This window comes from Pseudophryne corroboree, chromosome 2 (assembly GCF_028390025.1).
Source record: "Pseudophryne corroboree isolate aPseCor3 chromosome 2, aPseCor3.hap2, whole genome shotgun sequence".
NCBI lineage: Eukaryota > Metazoa > Chordata > Amphibia > Anura > Myobatrachidae > Pseudophryne > Pseudophryne corroboree.
In genome coordinates this window covers 324,888,112-324,908,628 of record NC_086445.1, presented here as the reverse complement: position 1 = coordinate 324,908,628, position 20,517 = coordinate 324,888,112, and the positions used below count along the sequence as shown (strand labels likewise).

General features: G+C 47.8%; 1 protein-coding gene across 3 annotated transcripts in view; it reads right to left on the bottom strand.

Annotated features, from left to right (window-relative positions):
* The window catches only part of NDFIP2 (Nedd4 family interacting protein 2), a 216,316-nt gene that overhangs the window by 142,335 nt on the left and 53,464 nt on the right, over positions 1-20,517 (bottom strand). The gene's annotated exons all lie outside the window — the stretch shown is intronic.

Here is a 20,517-nt window from a genome sequence, read left to right as displayed (position 1 = left end):
AAATAAATAATAAATAAGTAGTGAGGGAGTAATCATTGTACTACTTGGGGCTGGCGGCCATAGATAGAGATGGGCCTTTACCAGTAGAAGAAAAAGCAGGTAAAGATGGTTGCTGAGTGAAATGTGTCGAAAAGAGTGCTTAGACAAAAAGAGGAAAGAGGGCCCTGCTCTTAAGAGCTAACAATCTAGTGGGGAGGGGCGACAGACAGATGACATGAGGTGCAAGCAAGCAGGAGGAAGCTTGATTGCGGTATGCAAGCAAAGCAGAGATGTTCAAAGCATGGGGCAGGGGGATGGAGGAGCAGCCTAAGGACTAGGTTATGCATTGGAGGGGTCCACTTTGATAAATAGGTGGGTTTTCAGTGCCCGTTTGAAGCTTTGCAAGGTTGGGGAGAGTCTAATGGAGCGGGGGAGAGCGTTCCACTGAAGGGGTGCAGCAAGGGCAAAATCCTGAACTCGTGCATGGGAAGCAGTGACCAAGGCAGAGGAGAGGCGACGGTCATCAGCCGACCGTAGTGGGCGGGAGAGAGTATGAAGGGAGAGGAGGTTGGAGATGTAGGGAGCAATGGAATTAGAGATGGCCTTGTATGTGAGGGTGAGGAGTTTGAAGAGGATTCTGTAGGGGAATGGGAGCCAGTGTAGATTTTGTCGAAGGGGAGTGGCAGAAGTGGAGCGGCGGGAGAGGAATATGAGCCTAGCTGCGGAGTTGAGGACAGAGTGGAGGAGAGCGAGGTGGGAGCAAGTGAGGCCAGTGAGGAGAACATTGCAGTAGTCGAGTTGTGAGATGACTAGTGAGTGGATAAGTTTAGTAACACTCTGGGAGACAAATGGCCTGATGCGAGCAATGTTGTGTAGCTGGAACCGACAAAATTGCGCCAGAGATTGGATGTAGGGTGCAAAGGAAAGGGAGGAGTCAAGAGTGACGCCCAGGAAGTGGAGTTGGGGAACGGGGGAGATGATAGTGTTGTCAACAGTGATAGAGATATTTGTAGGGGGTGTTGCTCTGGCTGGGGGAAAGATAATGAGTTCAGTTTTGTCCATGTTGAGCTTCAGAGAGCGCTCAGACATCCAGGAGGAGATGGCAGAGAGGCAGCTGGAGACCTGAGAGAGGACAGAGGGGGACAGATCAGGAGAGGTAGAGTTGTGTGTCATCAGCATAGAGGTGGTATTGAAGGCCAAAGGAGTTAATGAGCGCACCCAGGGAAGAAGTGTACAGGGAGAACAGAAGGGGGCCTAGGACAGAACCCTGAGGGACACCAACATGAAGGATGGAAGGGTGTGAGGTGGTTCCAGAGGCAGACACAGAGAAGTAGTGGTTAGTGAGGTATGAGGTAAACCAGTCAAGGACGGTGCTAGAGAGGCCAACGTTTTGGAGTGTGCGGAGGAGGAGAGGCTGATCCATGGTGTCAAAGGCAGCAGAGAGGTCCAGAAGGATGAGCAAAGAGAAGTGGCCCTTGGATTTGGCTGAAAGCAGGTCATTGGTGACTTTCACCAGGGCAGTCTCGGTGGAGTGGGCGAAAGCCAGATTGCAGTGGATCAAGGATGTAGTGGTCAGAGAGGTAGCTTGTGAGGCGGCTGTAGACCAGTCATTCAGTAGTTTGGAGGCGAAAGGGAGAAGAGAGATGGGGCGGTAGCTAGTGAGTGATGAAGGGTCGAGGTTAGTTTTTTTGAGAATAGGGGACACCAGAGCATGTTTGAATGGTGAGGGAAAGATGCCAGTAGAGAGCGATAGGTTAAAGAGGTGAGCAAGGTGGGAGCAGGAAGTGGGGGAAGGGGGGAGCGGAGAAGATGGGAGGGGGGGGGGGGGGGGGGGGGGAGGATAAGATGAGGGAGTGGACTTCCTTGTCTGAGGTGGGACAGAAGCAGGACAGGGTGGGATAGATGGAGGGGAGGGATGGTGGGGGCAGGGGGGCAGCAGAGGGGTGACGGGAGATGTAATTTTGAATATCCTCAATTTTGGAGATGAAGAAGGAGGCAAAGTAAGTGGCAGTGAGGGAGGAGGGGAGGGAAGGAGGAGGGGGGCGAAGGAGAGTGTTGAAAGTTTCAAAGAGTCGGCGTGGACTGGAGGACTGAGAAGAGATGAGTGCTTGGAAAAAGGATTGCTTGGCGAGAGAAAGAGCAGAGCTATAGGAGGAGGGGATAAACTTGAAATGGAGGAAATCCACCAGAGAGTGGGATCTCCTCCAGGAGCATTCTGCGGAGCGTGAACATTTTTGTAGGAATCGTGTAAGTTTGGTGTGCCAGGGTTGGGGTTTGGAGCGGCGGAGGGGGACAGAGGAGAGGAGGGCCACAGAGTCGAGAGCAGCGGTAAGGGAAGAGTTATAGAAGGAGGCTGCCTGGTTGGGACAAGTCATAGTGGAAAGAGGAGAGAGGAAGGTCTCAAGGGAGGACAGGATAGCGGGGTTGATGCGTCTGGTGATGGTGGGTCTGGGCGTGGAGCGGAGAGGGGAAGATGAGAGGGTAAAAGAAAGCAGATGGTGGTCAGAAAGAGGGAAGGAAGAGTTCGAGAAATCAGAGAGATCACATCGGTGGGTGAAGACAAGGTTGAGGGAGTGACCGAGATTGTGAGTAGGGGCGGAGGCCCACTGAGAAAGCCCAAAAGGAGGTTAAAGGGCAAGAAGATTAGAGGAAGCTACATTAGTGATGTCGATAGGGATGTTAAAGTCACCGAGGATGATAGAGGGGAGGTCGGAGGAGAGAATGTGGGGAAGCCAGGCAGCAAAGTTGTCAAGGAAAGGTGAACAGCGGCCAGGGGGGCGGTAGATCGCTGCCACATGGAGGTGAATGGGGTAGAAGAGGCGGATAGTGTGGACCTCAAAAGGTGGAGAAGGTGAGGGAGGGCTCAGGTGGGATGACACGAAAGGTGCAGTTTGGGGAGAGAAGGATGCCCACGCCTCCACCCTGGCGGCCAGGTCCGAGGTGGTGTCAGAGGAGGAGAGCCAGGTTTCAGTGATGGCGAGAAGGTTAAAAGAGTGGGAGATGAAGAGGTCGTGGATAGTTGGCAACTTGTTGCAGATTGATCTAGCATTCCAGAGTGCACAGGAGAAGGGAAGGGAGGGGACAGGGGAGATGGGGATCAGGTTGGCTGGATTCTGAATGCGTGTGGGTAGTCTGGAAATTTGGGTGGGTGGTGACCTAGCAGTGAGGATTGGTATGGGACAAGATCGAGGAGCCATAATTCCAGTACAGTAGTGTTGTTCAGAGGAATAATATAGAATGGAGTGGGTGTAATATAGAAAGAACAATGAGAAGGAGGATGTAAAAGCAGAGACAGTGAAAACCGTTTTTTTTTTTGTAACTAATGGAAGGAACGGAAAGGCTGAGAATGTTACACAGTGGTTGTAGAGAGTATAAATGAGGTGCAGAAAGCAATGTGTGAGTGCTGTATGGCTGTTACTTAATCAGAAAGGGAGGTCAGGGTCCAGGCTGTGCGGAGTGCAGGCGTTGGTGGTATTGGATTAGGTTACTCTCTGTGGGCTGTTGTTTGCAGGAGGGAAAGATAGTCTGCTGTCCTTCTGTTCCTCTCCGATTATCTTCAAAGGTCACTTAACACTAACATACTTTACAGCTAAGATGCTATGCTGCCAGAGGCTTGCAGCCAAATATGTACACGAGGGAACCTGTACACAGGAATAGCACTTTCTATTCAAGGCGTACCAAAATAACTGGGGTTGAACAAGAAAACACGGCTTTAAATTGGGATTCATACCTTTTATTTACTTGCAATTTGTACAACCAGAACTATGTATTTAAGTTAATTTTACTATTATGGCTCTACTTATGTGGGGATGATAAGGTCCACATGTTATTTTCAAATACGTTCACACACTTATTTTATATTATTGCTGCATGTGTGAACATACAATAAACTATTATGAAAATTGATAATGCATACATTATGCCTGGTAGCCTTAAGGTCCATACACACTAGACGACGTCGCTCTATGAGTGATGTCGTCTAGCGTTTCCGCGGCCGACCGTGCACGGAGAGATATGACTGCTAATATCGCTCAGTGACGTCACGTAGCTGCCGGCAGTGCATGCAGCTCCTGGCCGAAAATTTTTGAGAGATCTATTCTTTCGAAGAATAAATATAGGTTCTGATGGAAGCGTTCCTAATAATAGGTGATTCTGTTTCAGTATATTATCATTTTTCTTGATGATGTTTTTGATTGTTGAACACTGCTCATTATATGTAGTGATGAAAGCTACCTGTCTCTCACCTTCTACCTCTATATTCACTTTTTTCTTCTGTAGTAACAAGGAATTTCTGTCTAGGTCTTTGACTTCCTCAAATGCTTTCTGGATAACTTGTCTGGGATAACCTCTCTGTTCGAAGGCATACATCATATTAGTGGTTTGGGTCTCAAAGGATTTCATATCTGTACAATTCCTCCTGAGGTATATTAGTTGGCCTCTGGGAATGTTTTTTTTCCAAGGCAGATAATGGGCACTAGAATAGTGTAGGTATGCATTAGCTCCCACTTCTTTAATATAATTCTTGGTACATATCTTTCCACCTATAACTTCTAAGGTCAGATCCAGGAAGTTCATTCGGTCAACGTGATAAGAGTGAGTAAAGGTTAAAGTATAATTATTGGTGTTCAGTGAATCTAAAAATAATTGTGCTGGCAGTGAATTCCCATTCCAAATAATAAACAGGTCATCAATGTATCTACCACAGAGGACCAGGCTCGCGCCAAGTCCACCTCCCCAAACTAGATGTTCCTCCACTTCTACCATGTAGAGAGCCCGTCTGCGAGTCTTTGAAGATGGCAAGCCACTATTCTTTGATGACCCTGATGCGGCGAAGCTGGACTTTACCCAACCTGATACTTGACTGTTCCCTGACTTTTATGGCTTGTGCTTCATCATTGTCCCGTTTCTACATTCAGGTCTCACATGTGAAGTACTGTGTATATGATACATGTACACTTCTAGTTAATTTTCTGTTTGATACTTTTGTTGTTCTTGTTGTTTTTTTGTTTTTCATATTGTGTCTGCCTAGGCCAGGACAGCTTTCCTCTCCTGGGGTGTCCCCTCCCCACTCGCTGGGACGGGGGGAGGCCCTGTTTCATCTTATTCTCATTAATATTTCCAGCTGTGTGTGTAGGCTAGCATTGCGTCTGTTGCATCCCCACAACCTCATATAGATAGAGATTCTTGAGATAGTTTGCTATGTATTGTGTCTTGGAACGTGGAAGGGCTGAATCACCCAGTTAAGCATAGGAAAGTGGTTTCTCATTTGAAACGCATGGCCCCTCATATTGCGTTTCTTCAGGAAAAATGCTGGTCGGAAGACCCTAGACATACGTTACGTGCTCCTTAGATTGGGGAGCCCCATATCACTCTAAGTCTAGAGGGGTGGCTATCCTCTTCCACGCCAACATACAATGCTATATTCGTAAACTTCTTGATCCTGATTGCAGATTTATTTTACTAGATGTGTTTATTAACAATACTGTATCTACTCTTCTTAACATGTACGTTCCCAACATCTCTTCTGACTCCTTTTTTGCAGCTCTTTTAACGATGCTTCTGTCCTTGGGCGGTCAAAACCTGATTGTTGGCGGGGACTTTAACCTGGTCGTCGACCCATCCATGGATAGATCCAGAGTACGTACCCGAATTGCTGCTCCTCGCTGTCACCTTTTGCCCTCCTTCTGCACGCAACTTGACATACTTGACCCGTGGCGCATATTTCACCCTACTCAAAGGGGTATATGCAATTGCGGTCGAATTCCCGAAATTGTCGAATTTCGGAAATTTTTCGCCAAAAAAAAAAAATCGTCAATGTAATTCAGTGCTTTCCGTCAAAAAAACGGACTTTCAAAATTAGACTTTGAAATTCGACTTTTGTCAAATTCGACTTTTCTGCAATGATACAAGTGCTGCAATTCGACCAAAGTGTATTCAATTCAAGTTTGGAAATTCGACAACAGTGCTTTTAGACAGTAAATTCGTCATTTTCAATCCGCCACACTTTGGAGGGTGAAAGCAATAAAAAAAAAATTAAAACATGTTTTTTTTGGTGTTTTTTTTTTTGGTAATAGCATATCTATTTATATTAGAAGGGATTAGGTACTTGGTTTGTCTTTTTTGGAGGCACAAGTATTATTTATATATTTTTAAAAAAATATATATTTTTTTTTTTATAGCTGGAACGGTAAAATCAAGGGAAAAAATGGCGTGGGGTCCCCCTTCCAAAGCATAACCAGCCTCGGGCTCTTAGAGCTGGTCCTGGTTCTAAAAATGCGGGGGAAAAATTGACAGGGGATCCCCCGTATTTTTAAAACCAGCACCGGGCTCTGCGCCTGGTGCTGGCGCAAAAAATACGGGGGACAAAAAGAGTAGGGGTCCCCCGTATTTTTTACACCAGCATCGGGCTCCACTAGCTGGACAGATAATGCCATAGCCGGGGGTCACTTTTATACAGTGCCCTGCGGCCGTGGCATTAAATATCCAACTAGTCACCCCTGGCCGGGGTACCCTGGGGGAGTGGGGACCCCTTCAATCAAGGGGTCGTCCCCCCAGCCACCCAAGGGCCAGGGGTGAAGCCCGAGGCTGTCCCCCCCATCCAAGGGCTGCGGATGGGAGGCTGATAGCCTTGAGAAAAATGTCAGAATATTGTTTTTTCCAGTAGTACTACAAGTCCCAGCAAGCCTCCCCCGCAAGCTGGTACTTGGAGAACCACAAGTACCAGCATGCGGGAGAAAAACGGGCCCGCTGGTACCTGTAGTACTACTGGGGAAAAAATACCCAAATAAAAACAGGACACACACATCGTGACAAGTACAACTTTATTACATACTGCCGACACACACATACTTACCTATGTTGACACGCCGACTGCCACAGTCTCCGACGATCCGAGGGTACCTGTGAAAAAATTATACTCACCTTCCAGCGTCCAGAGATAAATCCACGTCCAGAGTATAATCTAGGTACTTGGCAAAATAACAAAACGCAAAAACCCGTGCCAGCGGACTGAAAGGGGTCCCATATTGACACATGAGACCCCTTTCCCCGAATGCAGAGACCTCTCCGTGACAGCTGACACTGAAAGGTCTCTTCAGCCAATCAGCGAGTGCAACGTCCTTGCACTCTGCTGATTGGCTCTGCGCGTCTGAGCTCAGACAGCGCATCGCAAAGCCTCTCCATTATATTCAATGGTGGGAACCTTGCGGTTAGCGGTGGGGTCACCCGCCGGTCAGCGGCTGACCGCGGGTAACCCCCCCGCTGACGGCAAAGTTCACACCATTGCAAGTAATGGAGAGAGCTGTGCGATGCGCTGTTACAGCACAGAGAGCGCACAGCCAATCAGGTGAGCGCCACGTAGTAGCGCTTCCTGATTGGCTAAAGGGACCTCAGTGACAGGAGTCACGTGGGGTCCCGGCACATTCGGGGAAAGGGGTCTCATGTGTCAATATGGGACCCCTTTCAGTCCGGCATGGTCGGGTATGCGGTTTGTTTTTTTAACAAGTACGTGGATTATACTCTGGACGTGGATTTATCTCTGGACGCTGGAAGGTGAGTATCATTTTTTAACAGGTACCCTCGGATCGTCGGAGACTGTGGCAGTCGGCGTGTCAACATAGGTAAGTATGTGTGTGTCGGCAGTATGTAATAAAGTTGTACTTGTCACAGTGTGTGTCCTGTTTTTATTTGGGTATTTTTTCACAGTAGTACTACAGGTACCAGCGGGCCCGTTTTTCTCCCGCATGCTGGTACTTGTGGTTCTCCAAGTACCAGCTTGCGGGGGAGGCTTGCTGGGACTTGTAGTACTACTGGAAAAAACAACATTCTGTCATTTTACTCAAGGCTATCAGCCTCCCATCCGCAGCCCTTGGATGGGGGGGGGACAGCCTCGGGCTTCACCCCTGGCCCTTGGGTGGCTGGGGGGGGGACCCCTTGATTGAAGGGGTCCCCACTCCCCCAGGGTACCCCGGCCAGGGGTGACTAGTTGGATATTTAATGCCACGGCCGCAGGGCGCTGTATAAAAGTGACTACCGGCTGTGGCATTATCTGTCCAGCTAGTGGAGCCCGATGATGGTGTATAAAATACGGGGGAGCCCTACTCTTTTTGTCCCCCGTATTTTTTGCACCAGCATCAGGCGCAGAGCCCGGTGTGGTTTTAAAAATACGGGGGATCCCCTGTCAATTTTTTCCCCGCATTTTTAGAACCAGGACCAGCTCTAAGAGCCCGAGGCTGGTTATGCTTTGGAGGGGGGACCCCACGCCATTTTTTTCTGTTTTTTTCCCGTTTTTTCAATTCGCGGCAAAATCCGGCAAATCGGCCGTTTTTCGCCCGCGGGACTGTCGAATCCGTTTTTCATTGAATATGGTGAATTCCGGCAGCCACCTGCCGGAATTCACCTGTCGAATTGTGTCGAATTAAAAAACAGCGATAATTTGCCGCGATTCGCCGTGAATTGCATATACCTGAAAGACTTTTCATTCCATTCTCACCGTCACTCATCTCACTCTCACACTGACTGCATCTTCACCTCTACCTGCCTTTTTCCTAAGGTTACATACACGTCTATCGCTGAGATTGTCATATCAGATCACGCTCCCATATCCTTACACATTCAATTAACGTTGCCTCATTGCTTTTCTACATGTTGGTGATTCCCCGCATACCTACAACATTCTACTGATTTCCTTCTTCACCTCAAACAGTCCTGGCTTAATTACACTTTAGATAACAGTGAACAGACTACCGTTGTTTTGGGGTGCTGCTAAGGCGGTTCTTAGGGGACATGTTATGTCTTATACTCACTCCAAAAGGAAAAAGTTTTCTTCACAATTACAGACACTGAGTGCGACATTCACCTCCTCTTATCGGCGGTATAAACAAGCTCATCTTTCAGCAAAGCACATTTATGACACTTTCCTTACTGAATGTGCTCAATTATCTAATCACTATCAGAGGAATAAATTTCACATGGGGCAATAAACCGGGAAGTTTGTTGGCCAATCTGATTAAGGGACCCAAATCCCGTATATGGGTTAACGCCATTAATGTTTCAGGGAAAAGTGTCTCAGACCCCAATACTATTAGTGCAGAGTTCATGCGCTTCTATCACTCCCTATACACCGAGGGCCCTGATGATATTGTTGAGGGTCGCTCTTTCCTTGAAGAGGCTAATCTCCCCACCCTCTCCCAAGAGGAAAGGGACTTTCTAGAGGCCCAATAACAGCTGAGGAAGTTATTGACACCATTAAAAGACTGCCAAATAATAAGAGTCCTTGCCCTGATGGATTTGGCGCTGAATTCTATAACATGCTTTGGGAGGACTTCGCTCCCACTCTCACGTATTTGTATAATCACATCCTCGCCTCTAAACAGACTTCACTCAGGTTCAATGAAGCTAAGATTATTGTCATAGAAAAACTGAGTAAATACCCTTCCTTCACTAGCTCTTATAGACCAATTTCCTTTATTAATCAGGATTTCAAAATTCTGACTAAATGAATAGCTACTTGCCTGCGGTCGTGCCTTTCTCGTATTTTATCACCTGCACAGTTGGGTTTTATTAAACATAGGCAGTCGGTGCAAGGTATTAGAGCTGCTCTGGCTGCTATCACCCACTGTCGTACTCAGAAAATTGCGACTAACATCTTGATTAACCTTGACACTGAGAAGGCTTTTGATAAGATTGCCTGGCAGCATCTTGACAGTCTTGCATTATCAGCGTTTTGGGGAGAAACTTTGTGGCCTAGTTCAATCTCTATATACCAACCCTACCGCGCAGGTGATAGTCAACAACATTTCTTCAACTCCTTTTACCCTCGAAAGAGGGACCAGACAGGTCCCTCCTCCTCTGTAATCTAGCTCTAGAACCCTTTATATGTTATATCACCCATCTATCTTTAAGGGTATAAAAACAGGCTCTCGGTAATTGAAAATCATAGCATTTGCGGATGATATTCTTCTTCTCACTTCTAACCCCAAGCAGTCTGTCCCAGCGTTGCGGGACGCTATAGTACTTTTTTCTTCCTTCGCTGGATTCTCCATTAATTATGATAAATCAGAGGCCTTGGCCCTGTTTCATCAGGCGATACTGGAGTGGGACACTCCCTTTCTATTCCGCTGGGCTCCCTCTCATATTACTTATCTGGGTGTCTTATTACCCTCTGATCCTGCTCTCCTTTATTCCTGTAATGTTCACCCTATCCTTACTAAAATTCAGACTGAACTCGGCCTCTGGCAAAACTTACCACTCAACCTTCTGGGTCGCTGCAATCTTGTCAAGACGGCCTGCTTCCCAAAATTGCTCTATGTCCTCCAAATGGTCTCTATCCTGCTTACAACATCTGACCTATCCCTCCTCAACTCTCATATCTCTAAGTTTATATGGTCCAATAAACGGACTAGAATAAGTTCTCTTAAATTATCCCAGACAGTACAGAATGGAGGACTGAATTTGAATGACAGAGCGTGTCTTCTTCGCTTCACCATGGACTGGCTTAGAGGCACGAATATTTTTACTGACTCAACATTGGACTCCCAACTCAGTGCTCCCCTGTCCCTTAGCTATAGTCTATATGCACGTAACGCTGATCTGAAACTACCTCACCTAGACAATTTACTCTTGACTTACACTATCATGGCGTGGAGAATGTCCAGGAAATCACTGAACCTGCAATTCTCTCACTCAATATTTCTTCCTCTTACCGGTAACCTAGATTTCCAAAATGGACGGGCCTCGCTTCGCTTTCGCGCTAGGCACTCCGCCGGGATTATACATCTTCGTAATCTCCTTAATTCTACGAACAAGCCATGGAGAAGTATGGCATTAGTCCCCTTCATAAATTTTACTATTTTCAGGCCTCTCATCTGCAGTCTGTCCTGTCTAAACTCCAAAAACAAGACTTTCTAAACCCTCTGGACATTCTTTTACACTCTGGCACGTACTCCATCTCAACCATAAAAGCCCATATACGTACTGCTATTGTGGGTAATTCAGAGTTTATCGTAGATGTGCTAAATTTAGCACATCCACGATCATTTACTCTGACATGCGGGGGGACGCCCAGCACAGGGCCCCGCATGTCAGGCCCTACCACCCACACAGATACAAAAGCATTGCACAGCGGTGATGCTTTTGTAGCTGGTGAGTAGCTCCCTGCCAGCGCAGCTCCTGCACTCTGCAGGGAGCTACTGGGCGGGTCCCGGGTCGCAGCGGCTGCGTGACGTCACGCAGCCGCCGCGGAGCGCCCACCCAATGGTCCGGACACACCTCCGTTGTCCGGAGAGCGCCCCGCCAATGGCGTATTAATGCCGTTTGCACGCCCCCTCCCGCCTTTCTTCGTGCTCAACACCCCTTCTTTGCCTCTCACCATTAGACACTCCTTACACTCGTCTTTCCCTCCCATCTCTGTCACTCTTCCTCTCCTATTTTTTCCTTCTTGAATCATCTAAGATCTCCTTTTATGCTATTTTCTGATTCGTTGGTCTCTTCATGGATGGGTCGGCGGTCATTCAGCAACAACACTTTTTGATCATGTGGGAATAGAAGAGCAGTAGAGTATTCTGTTTTTGATTCATTGGTTTATGTAGCACTTGGAAATATATAGGTGCTCAATCAAAAGTGAAATTATACCACGTATGTCATATGTTTATTTCTATTTTTTCTAGCAGCTGAATTGTTACAGTGTGTATATTTCTCTGTGAGGATTTGGCAAATTATATTTCCTGATTATGTGGCAACAGAAGCGCAACATAGTATCTGTTTGAGATAATAGTAGCAGAGAAACACTGGTCTTTGATTCACTTTGACCATTGGGTCAGCTGAGAGCTATAATGATGCTTTTATGTACCACTGATTAACGACACATTATAACAGCTTTATGTATAGCTGAATTGTTCTTGTGCGCATTAACCTACAAGGGTTTTTTTCACATTAAGTAAATACTGGATTCTAGTTATGAGCAAAAATATGAAGAGAGGACTTGTTAAAGATACATATATTGTTACCTACAAGTTGAACTATGTACACATTTATTTAAGCTAGTGAAGAAGTGCACCGGTACATTTAAAAACTATATAAATTTATTGTACAATTTACTACAAATTCGCTTAACAGGGAGCAGCTGATCAGAGATCAAAATTATTATAAGGATCTCTATAATATGGTATATAGACCTTTAAATAATTTATTTATATTTTCACTTTGTTGACACCGATTTAATAGGTGTATTTTCAGATTCACAATTGACTATCCTATATGTATGTTTCTTATTAAAGAGTTTTTAGAAATACAAAAAATAAGAATTTACTCACCGGTAATTCTATTTCTCGTACTCCGTAGTGGATGCTGGGTATCCGTAAGGACCATGGGGAATAGCGGCTCCGCAGGAGACTGGGCACAACTAAAAGAAAGCTTTAGACTACTGGTGTGCACTGGCTCCTCCCACTATGACTCTCCTCCAGACTTCAGTTAGGATACTGTGCCCGGAAGAGCTGACACAATAAGGAAGGATTTTGAATCCCGGGTAAGACTCATACCAGCCACACCAATCACACCGTATAACTCGTGATACAATACCCAGTTAACAGTATGATAACAACTGAGCCTCTCAACAGATGGTTAAACAATAACTATATACAAGTATTGCAGACAATCCGCACTTGGGATGGGCGCCCAGCATCCACTACGGACTACGAGAAATAGAATTACCGGTGAGTAAATTCTTATTTTCTCTGACGTCCTAAGTGGATGCTGGGACTCCGTAAGGACCATGGGGATTATACCAAAGCTCCCAAACGGGCGGGAGAGTGCGGATGACTCTGCAGCACCGAATGGGCAAACTCTAGGTCCTCCTCAGCCAGGGTGTCAAACTTGTAGAATTTAGCAAATGTGTTTGACCCCGACCAAGTAGCTGCTCGGCAAAGTTGTAGAGCAGAGACCCCTCGGGCAGCCGCCCAAGAAGAGCCCACCTTCCTCGTGGAATGGGCTTTTACGGATTTAGGATGCGGCAGTCCAGCCGCAGAATGTGCAAGCTGAATCGTACTACAGATCCAGCGAGCAATAGTCTGCTTTGAAGCAGGTGCACCCAACTTGTTGGGCGCATACAGGATAAATAGCGAGTCAGCCTTTCTGACTCCAGCTGTCCTGGAAACATAAATTTTCAGGGCCCTGACTACGTCCAACAACTTGGAAGCCTCCAAGTCTTTAGTAGCCGCAGGCACCACGATAGGTTGGTTCAGATGAACGGCTGATACCACCTTAGGGAGAAATTGGGGACGAGTCCTCAATTCTGCCCTATCCATATGGAAAATCAGATAAGGGCTTTTACATGACAAAGCCGCCAATTCTGATACACGCCTGGCCGAAGCCAAGGCCAACAACATGACCACTTTCCACGTGAGATATTTCAATTCCACGGTCTTAAGTGGCTCAAACCAATGTGACTTTAGGAAATCCAACACCACGTTGAGATCCCAAGGTGCCACTGGAGGCACAAAAGGGGGCTGAATATGCAGCACTCCCTTAACAAAAGTTTGAACTTCAGGTAGTGAAGCCAGTTCTCTCTGGAAGAAAATAGATAGAGCCGAAATCTGGACCTTAATGGAACCCAATTTTAGGCCCATAGTCACCCCTGACTGTAGAAAGTGCAGGAAACGGCCCAGCTGAAATTCTTCCGTTGGGGCCTTCCTGGCCTCACACCACGCAACATATTTACGCCATATGCGGTGATAATGGTTTGCCGTTACTTCTTTCCTAGCTTTAATCAGCGTAGGAATGACTTCCTCCGGAATGCCCTTTTCCTTCAGGATCCGGTGTTCAACCGCCATGCCGTCAAACGCAGCCGCGGTAAGTCTTGGAACAGACAGGGCCCCTGCTGCAGCAGGTCCTGTCTGAGCGGCAGAGGCCATGGGTCCTCTGAGATCATTTCTTGAGGTTCCGGGTACCAAGCTCTTCTTGGCCAATCCGGAACAATGAGTATAGTCCTTACTCCTCTTCTCCTTATTATCCTCAGTACCTTTGGTATGAGAGGAAGAGGGGGGAACACATAAACCGACCGGTACACCCACGGTGTCACTAGAGCGTCCACAGCTATCGCCTGCGGGTCTCTTGACCTGGCGCAATACTATTCTAGTTTTTTGTTGAGGCGGGACGCCATCATGTCCACCTGTGGCCTTTCCCAACGGTTTACAATCAGTTGGAAGACTTCTGGATGAAGTCCCCACTCTCCCGGGTGGAGGTCGTGCCTGCTGAGGAAGTCTGCTTCCCAGTTGTCCACTCCCGGAATGAACACTGCTGACAGTGCTAACACGTGATTTTCCGCCCATCGGAGAATCCTTGTGGCTTCTGCCATCGCCGTCCTGCTTCTCGTGCCGCCCTGTCGGTTTACATGGGCGACCGCCGTGATGTTGTCTGACTGGATCAGTACCGGCTGGTTTTGAAGCAGGGGTTTTGCCTGACTTAGGGCATTGTAAATGGCCCTTAGTTCCAGAATATTTATGTGCAGGGAAGTCTCCTGACTTGACCATAGTCCTTGGAAGTTTCTTCCCTGTGTGACTGCCCCCCAGCCTCGAAGGCTGGCATCCGTGGTCACCAGGACCCAGTCCTGTATGCCGAATTTGCGGCCCTCTTGAAGATGAGCATTCTGCAGCCACCACAGCAGAGACACCCTTGTCCTTGGAGACAGGGTTATCAGCCGATGCATCTGAAGATGCGATCCGGACCACTTGTCCAACAGGTCCCACTGAAAGGTTCTTGCATGGAACCTGCCGAATGGAATTGCTTCGTAGGAAGCTACCATCTTTCCCAGGATCCGCGTGCAGTGATGCACCGACACCTGTTTTGGTTTTAGGAGGCCTCTGACTAGAGATGACAGCTCCTTGGCCTTCTCCTCCGGGAGAAACACTTTTTTCTGTTCTGTGTCCAGAACCATTCCCAGGAACAGTAGACGTGTCGTAGGGACCAGCTGTGACTTTGGAATATTTAGAATCCAGCCGTGCTGTTGTAGCACCTCCCGAGATAGTGCTACCCCGACCAACTACTGCTCCCTGGACCTCGCCTTTATCAGGAGATCGTCCAAGTACGGGATAATTAAAACTCCCTTCTTTCGAAGGAGTATCATCATTTCGGCCATTACCTTGGTAAAGACCCTCGGAGCCGTGGATAGACCGAACGGCAACGTCTGGAATTGGTAATGACAATCCTGTACCACAAATCTGAGGTACTCCTGGTGAGGATGGTAAATGGGGACATGCAGGTAAGCATCCTTGATGTCCAGTGATACCATGTAATCCCCCTCGTCCAGGCTTGCAATAACCGCCCTGAGCGATTCCATCTTGAACTTGAATTTTTTTTATATATGTGTTCAAGGATTTAAAATTTAAAATGGGTCTGACCGAACCGTCCGGTTTCGGTACCACAAACATTGTGGAATAGTAACCCCGTCCTTGTTGAAGTAGGGGCACCTTTACTATCACCTGTTGTGAATACAGCTTGTGAATTGCCTGTAACACTGCCTCCCTGCCTGAGGAAGTGGTTGGTAAGGCAGATTTGAGGAAACGGCGGGGGGGGAAGACGTCTCGAATTCCAGCTTGTACCCCTGAGATACAACTTGAAAGATCCAGGGATCCACCCGTGAGCGAGCCCACTGATTGCTGAAATATTTGAGACGGGCCCCCACCGTACCTGGCTCCGCCTGTGGAGCCCCAGCGTCATGCTGTGGACTTAGAGGAAGCGGGGGAGGACTTTTGCTCCTGGGAACTGGCTGTATGCTGCAGCTTTTTCCCTCTACCTCTGCCTCTGGGCAGAAAGGACGCGCCCTTAACCCGCTTGCCCCTATTGGGCCGAAAGGACTGTACCTGATAATACGGTGCTTTCTTTGGCTGTGAGGGAACATGGGGTAAAAATGTAGACTTCCCAGCTGTTGCTGTGGAACGAGGTCCGAGAGACCATCCCCGAACAACTCCTCACCCTTAGAAGGCAGAACTTCCATGTGCCTTTTAGAATCTGCATCTCCTGTCCACTGCCGAGTCTACGGTTAGCAATATAGTGTCCCTGTCTAGGGTATCAATATTTTCCGACAGGGAATCTGACCACGCAGCTGCAGCACTGCACATCCATGCTGAAGCAATAGCTGGTCTCAGTATAACACCTGTGTGTGTATATATAGACTTCAGGATAGCCTCCTGCTTTCTATCAGCAGATTCCTTCAGGGCGGCCGTATCCGGAGACGGTAGTGCCACCTTCTTTGACAAGCGTGTGAGCGCTTTATCCACCCTAGGGGATGTTTCCCAACGTGCCCTATCCTCTGGCGGGAAAGGGTACGCCATTAGTAACCTCTTAGAAATTACCAGTTTCTTATCAGGGGAAGCCCACGCTTCTTCACACACTTCATTTAACTCCTCAGATGGAGGAAAAGCTACTGGTAGTTTTTTCTCTCCAAACATAATACCCTTTTTTGTGGTACCGGGGGTAACATCAGAAATGTGCAACACATTTTTCATTGCCTCAATCATGTAACGTGTGGCCCTACTGGAAGTTACATTAGTCTCATCGTCGTCGACACTGGAGTCAGTATCCGTGTCGACATCTGTGTCTGCCATCTGAGGTAGCGGGCATTTTAGAGCCCCTGATGGCTTTTGAGACGCTTGGGCAGGCACAGGCTGAGAAGCCGGCTGTCCCACATTTGGTATGTCGTCAAACCTTTTATGCAAGGAGTCGACACTGTCGCGTAATTCCTTCCACAGCACCATCCACTCAGGTGTCGACCCCGCAGGGGGTGACATCACATTTATCGGCATCTGCTCCGCCTCCACATAAGCCTCCTCATCAAACATGTCGACACAGCCGTACCGACACACCGCATACACACAGGGAATGCTCTGACAGAGGACAGGACCCCACAAAGCCCTTTGGGGAGACAGAGAGAGAGTATGCCAGCACACATCAGAGCGCTATATAACACAGGGATCCCACTATAAATGAGTGTTTTCCCTTATAGCTGCTTATTTTATATATACTGCGCCTAAATTTAGTGCCCCCCCTCTCTTTTTTACCCTTATGTAGCTTGACAACTGCAGGGGAGAGCCAGGGAGCGTCCTTCCAGCGGAGCTGTGAGGGAAAAATGGCGCCAGTGTGCTGAGGGAGATGGCCCCGCCCCTTTTCTGGCGGACTTCTCCCGCTTTTTCTGGAATTCTGGCAGGGGTATTTTTACACCTATATAGCCTTCCTGACTATATATGGTGTAGATTTGCCAGCCAAGGTGTCTTATATTGCCCTCAGGGCGCCCCCCCGGGCGCCCCCCCCCCCCCCCCCAGCGCCCTGCACCCATCAGTGACCGGAGTGTGAGGTGTGCATGAGGAGCAATGGCGCACAGCTGCAGTGCTGTGCGCTACCTTGTTGAAGACAGAAGTCTTCTGCCGCCGATTTTCAGGAACACTTCTTGCTTCTGGCTCTGTAAGGGGGCCGGCGGCGCGGCTCCGGGACCGAACAGCGAGGTCGGGTCCTGTGGTCGATCCCTCTGGAGCTAATGGTGTCCAGTAGCCTAAGAAGCCCAAGCTACCACCAGTTAGGTAGGTTCGCTTCTTCTCCCCTTAGTCCCTCGTTGCAGTGAGTCTGTTGCCAGCAGATCTCACTGTAAAATAAAAAACCTAAAATATACTTTCTTTCTAGGAGATCAGGAGAGCCCCTAGTGTGCATCCAGCTCAGCCGGGCACAAGATTCTAACTGAAGTCTGGAGGAGGGTCATAGTGGGAGGAGCCAGTGCACACCAGTAGTCTAAAGCTTTCTTTTAGTTGTGCCCAGTCTCCTGCGGAGCCGCTATTCCCCATGGTCCTTACGGAGTCCCAGCATCCACTTAGGACGTCAGAGAAATAAATGTTAATTTTTAACTAAAAAAAGAGTGCACCACACATTAAGCCTTCTTTGGATAAAACCCACTAGTGGTTTTTGCCTCAACCCTTTAAATGGCCATTGTTTTTTGCTTAATGATGCACCTCCAACCATCTATCTGAAAGTTTTGCATTTGAAAGTATGCATCTATTTTCTTTTCTTATTGGTTTGTATAGTAACAGGAATTGATATCATAATCTTCTGAATCCTGTGCATAGTCTCTCAGACTATTTGTCTTCCCTTTTAGTCATGGGTCGGCGGTCCCCTGGCCTTGGCAGGTAATGGTTTGGTTTTTCCATGTATGTTTGTTGTCTATGTCTATGTTTATGTTTTTAGTCACTCACGTGGATGGACGTTTTCTCAAGTCCAATTTTTTGCTAATTCAGACCTCTCTTTGCTCATTACTATGTTTTGCAGCGGTCTATTTTCTATATATTCTGGGTTATATGTTGAAAAATAGAAAAAATGTTTGAAGTATTGTTTGAGACTATAACCTTGCTCAACCTAGCATGCTTTATTGCATTTTTTCTCTCTTTTTGCATATGGCTATGTCTTATGTTTTTATTGCATACCGATGTATGTTCTGTACCTCAATAAAATATATATTGGGGGAAAAAAAGAATCCCTTGAATTGTAATAGCCTCCTACATCAAAAGATGTACAATTATAGGAGATATGAGCACTGCAATTAAAAAGAACACTCATTTTATTGTAACAGTAAAACTTTAAAATTCTAGGCAGCATCTATATCCAGATGTATTGTCATTCAATGTGCCTGGACAATTAAGAAAGTTTGTCATTTTCTTAAGACTCTTACAGTACATTTGGCATAACCTAGACACCATAAGTCTACCCTCATAAGTCTATACGTCATACCCTTCCCTTATACACTGATCGCTTTTCGTTTTTCTGCTCCTTCTCCCCAACTGCATGGCATCTTCTAGCTCATTTCTCGAGTCCAACCAACCCACCCCCCTCCCCCACTCCTATTACTCTGTATTACTCTTTAAACAAGCACTAATTGCAATCATCCTTTAGAAACCACTACTTAACCCAAGCCTACTGCCCTTTTTTATTCTTCTAGTGCAGGGGTGTCAAACACAAGGCCCGCGGGCCAAATCCGGCCCGCCAGACCTCGTCTGATGGCCCGCGGACTCACATTTCAAACATGGGTGGGTCCGTGGGACGCGCTTCGCTGCAGCCAATCCCTAGCCTGCCAGATTGATTGATGGCTCTGTGGCCCGGCTGCAAACTTTAAAAATAGGAGGTGGAGCCTTGCCAGTGCGGACTTGATGGCGCAGCTCTCCTCGATTTGGTGAGTTGTGCTTCGGACAGTGGATAACCTGCGGCTGGAGGAGGGTGTTGGGGTCTGAGAGCTGCCAGTGTTCCGCAGCCGGGGATCGGGGCTGGGTACTCCGTGATCCTGCGGCCAGCTCCGGGTGGTGATGCTGCTTTAGCTCTGAGCTGTTACAATCAGCGGTGACAGGGGGGCTGACTGTTCCCGCGGTGGGAGCTGGTTCAGGTCCCCGAGCTTCCGGCATTACAATGAGTCTCACTGACTCATTTAATGCCGCCACCAATGCTGCGCCTGTCTGCCCACCACCAGTGCCCCGGAGCCCTGTGCATTAAGACAGTCACTGCACAGTCAGTGACTCGGGTCCCGACTCCCGGCCGGAGGGGGAGAAGGAGATGCTCTGCTTTCAGCTCCTCCACCATAGACTCAAATGCTGCATGTGCCCGACTTGTTTAACTATTCCAAGTCCCTCTCTCTATTGCTGTTCACACGGACACCTGGCTGTTACACCCCGGTCCTGATTGTCACCAGCGCCAAAAGTTCATGGGAGGGATGCATAGAGTCACTGGCAGCCATCTCCATGCACAGTGACAGCCCCTGATTGTAAGCACTACTGATGCCAGGCAGGAAAATGCAATACTATTGTTGTACAAGTGGAAAGTGCTGCTCCTCCTCTCTCTCGCTCCTCTGCCCCCCCTCTCTCTTCATGTATCCCCCTCTATGCATCTCCTTCCTCTCTGTCTCCCCCCACTCTCCGTCTCTCCTCCTTTCTCGCTCTCTGTCTGTCTCCCCCCTTTCTCTCTCCGTCTCTCCCCCCTCTCTATCCCTATCTCCTCACTATCCATTTCCCCTCTCTGTCTCCCCCTCTCTCTGCTCCTCTCTCCGTCTCTCCCCCCTCTGCGTCTCCCCCCTCGCGCTCTCTCTCTGCGTCTCCCCCTTTCAGAGCTAGTTATTACTTACATTATTACAAAAAACAGTAATAATTGAATGCAGTGACATTAATTTATGATAATAAAGAGTGGACACATAGACCTACAGATACAACCGGCCCTTTGATGGGGACCAAACTGCTGATGCGGCCCCCGATGAATTTGAGTTTGACACCCCTGTTCTAGTGGAACAACCGCCCTGCTGTCCACTCCACACTGAGCCATACTGGCTCTCCTGGTCTCAGCCCTAGGCTTTATGAGTAGCGCCCTCCCTAGCTTTTGTTTTTATGCCTGCATTTGGTCTATGTTTAGGTGTACTTTGAATTCTACATTGCTTAATGCTCAAAGCACTGAGATACCTTACAAATCCTCAGGATAACAGAGTGTGTGAAACATACACTGATCTAAGTGCTCAATATTTGATATTAG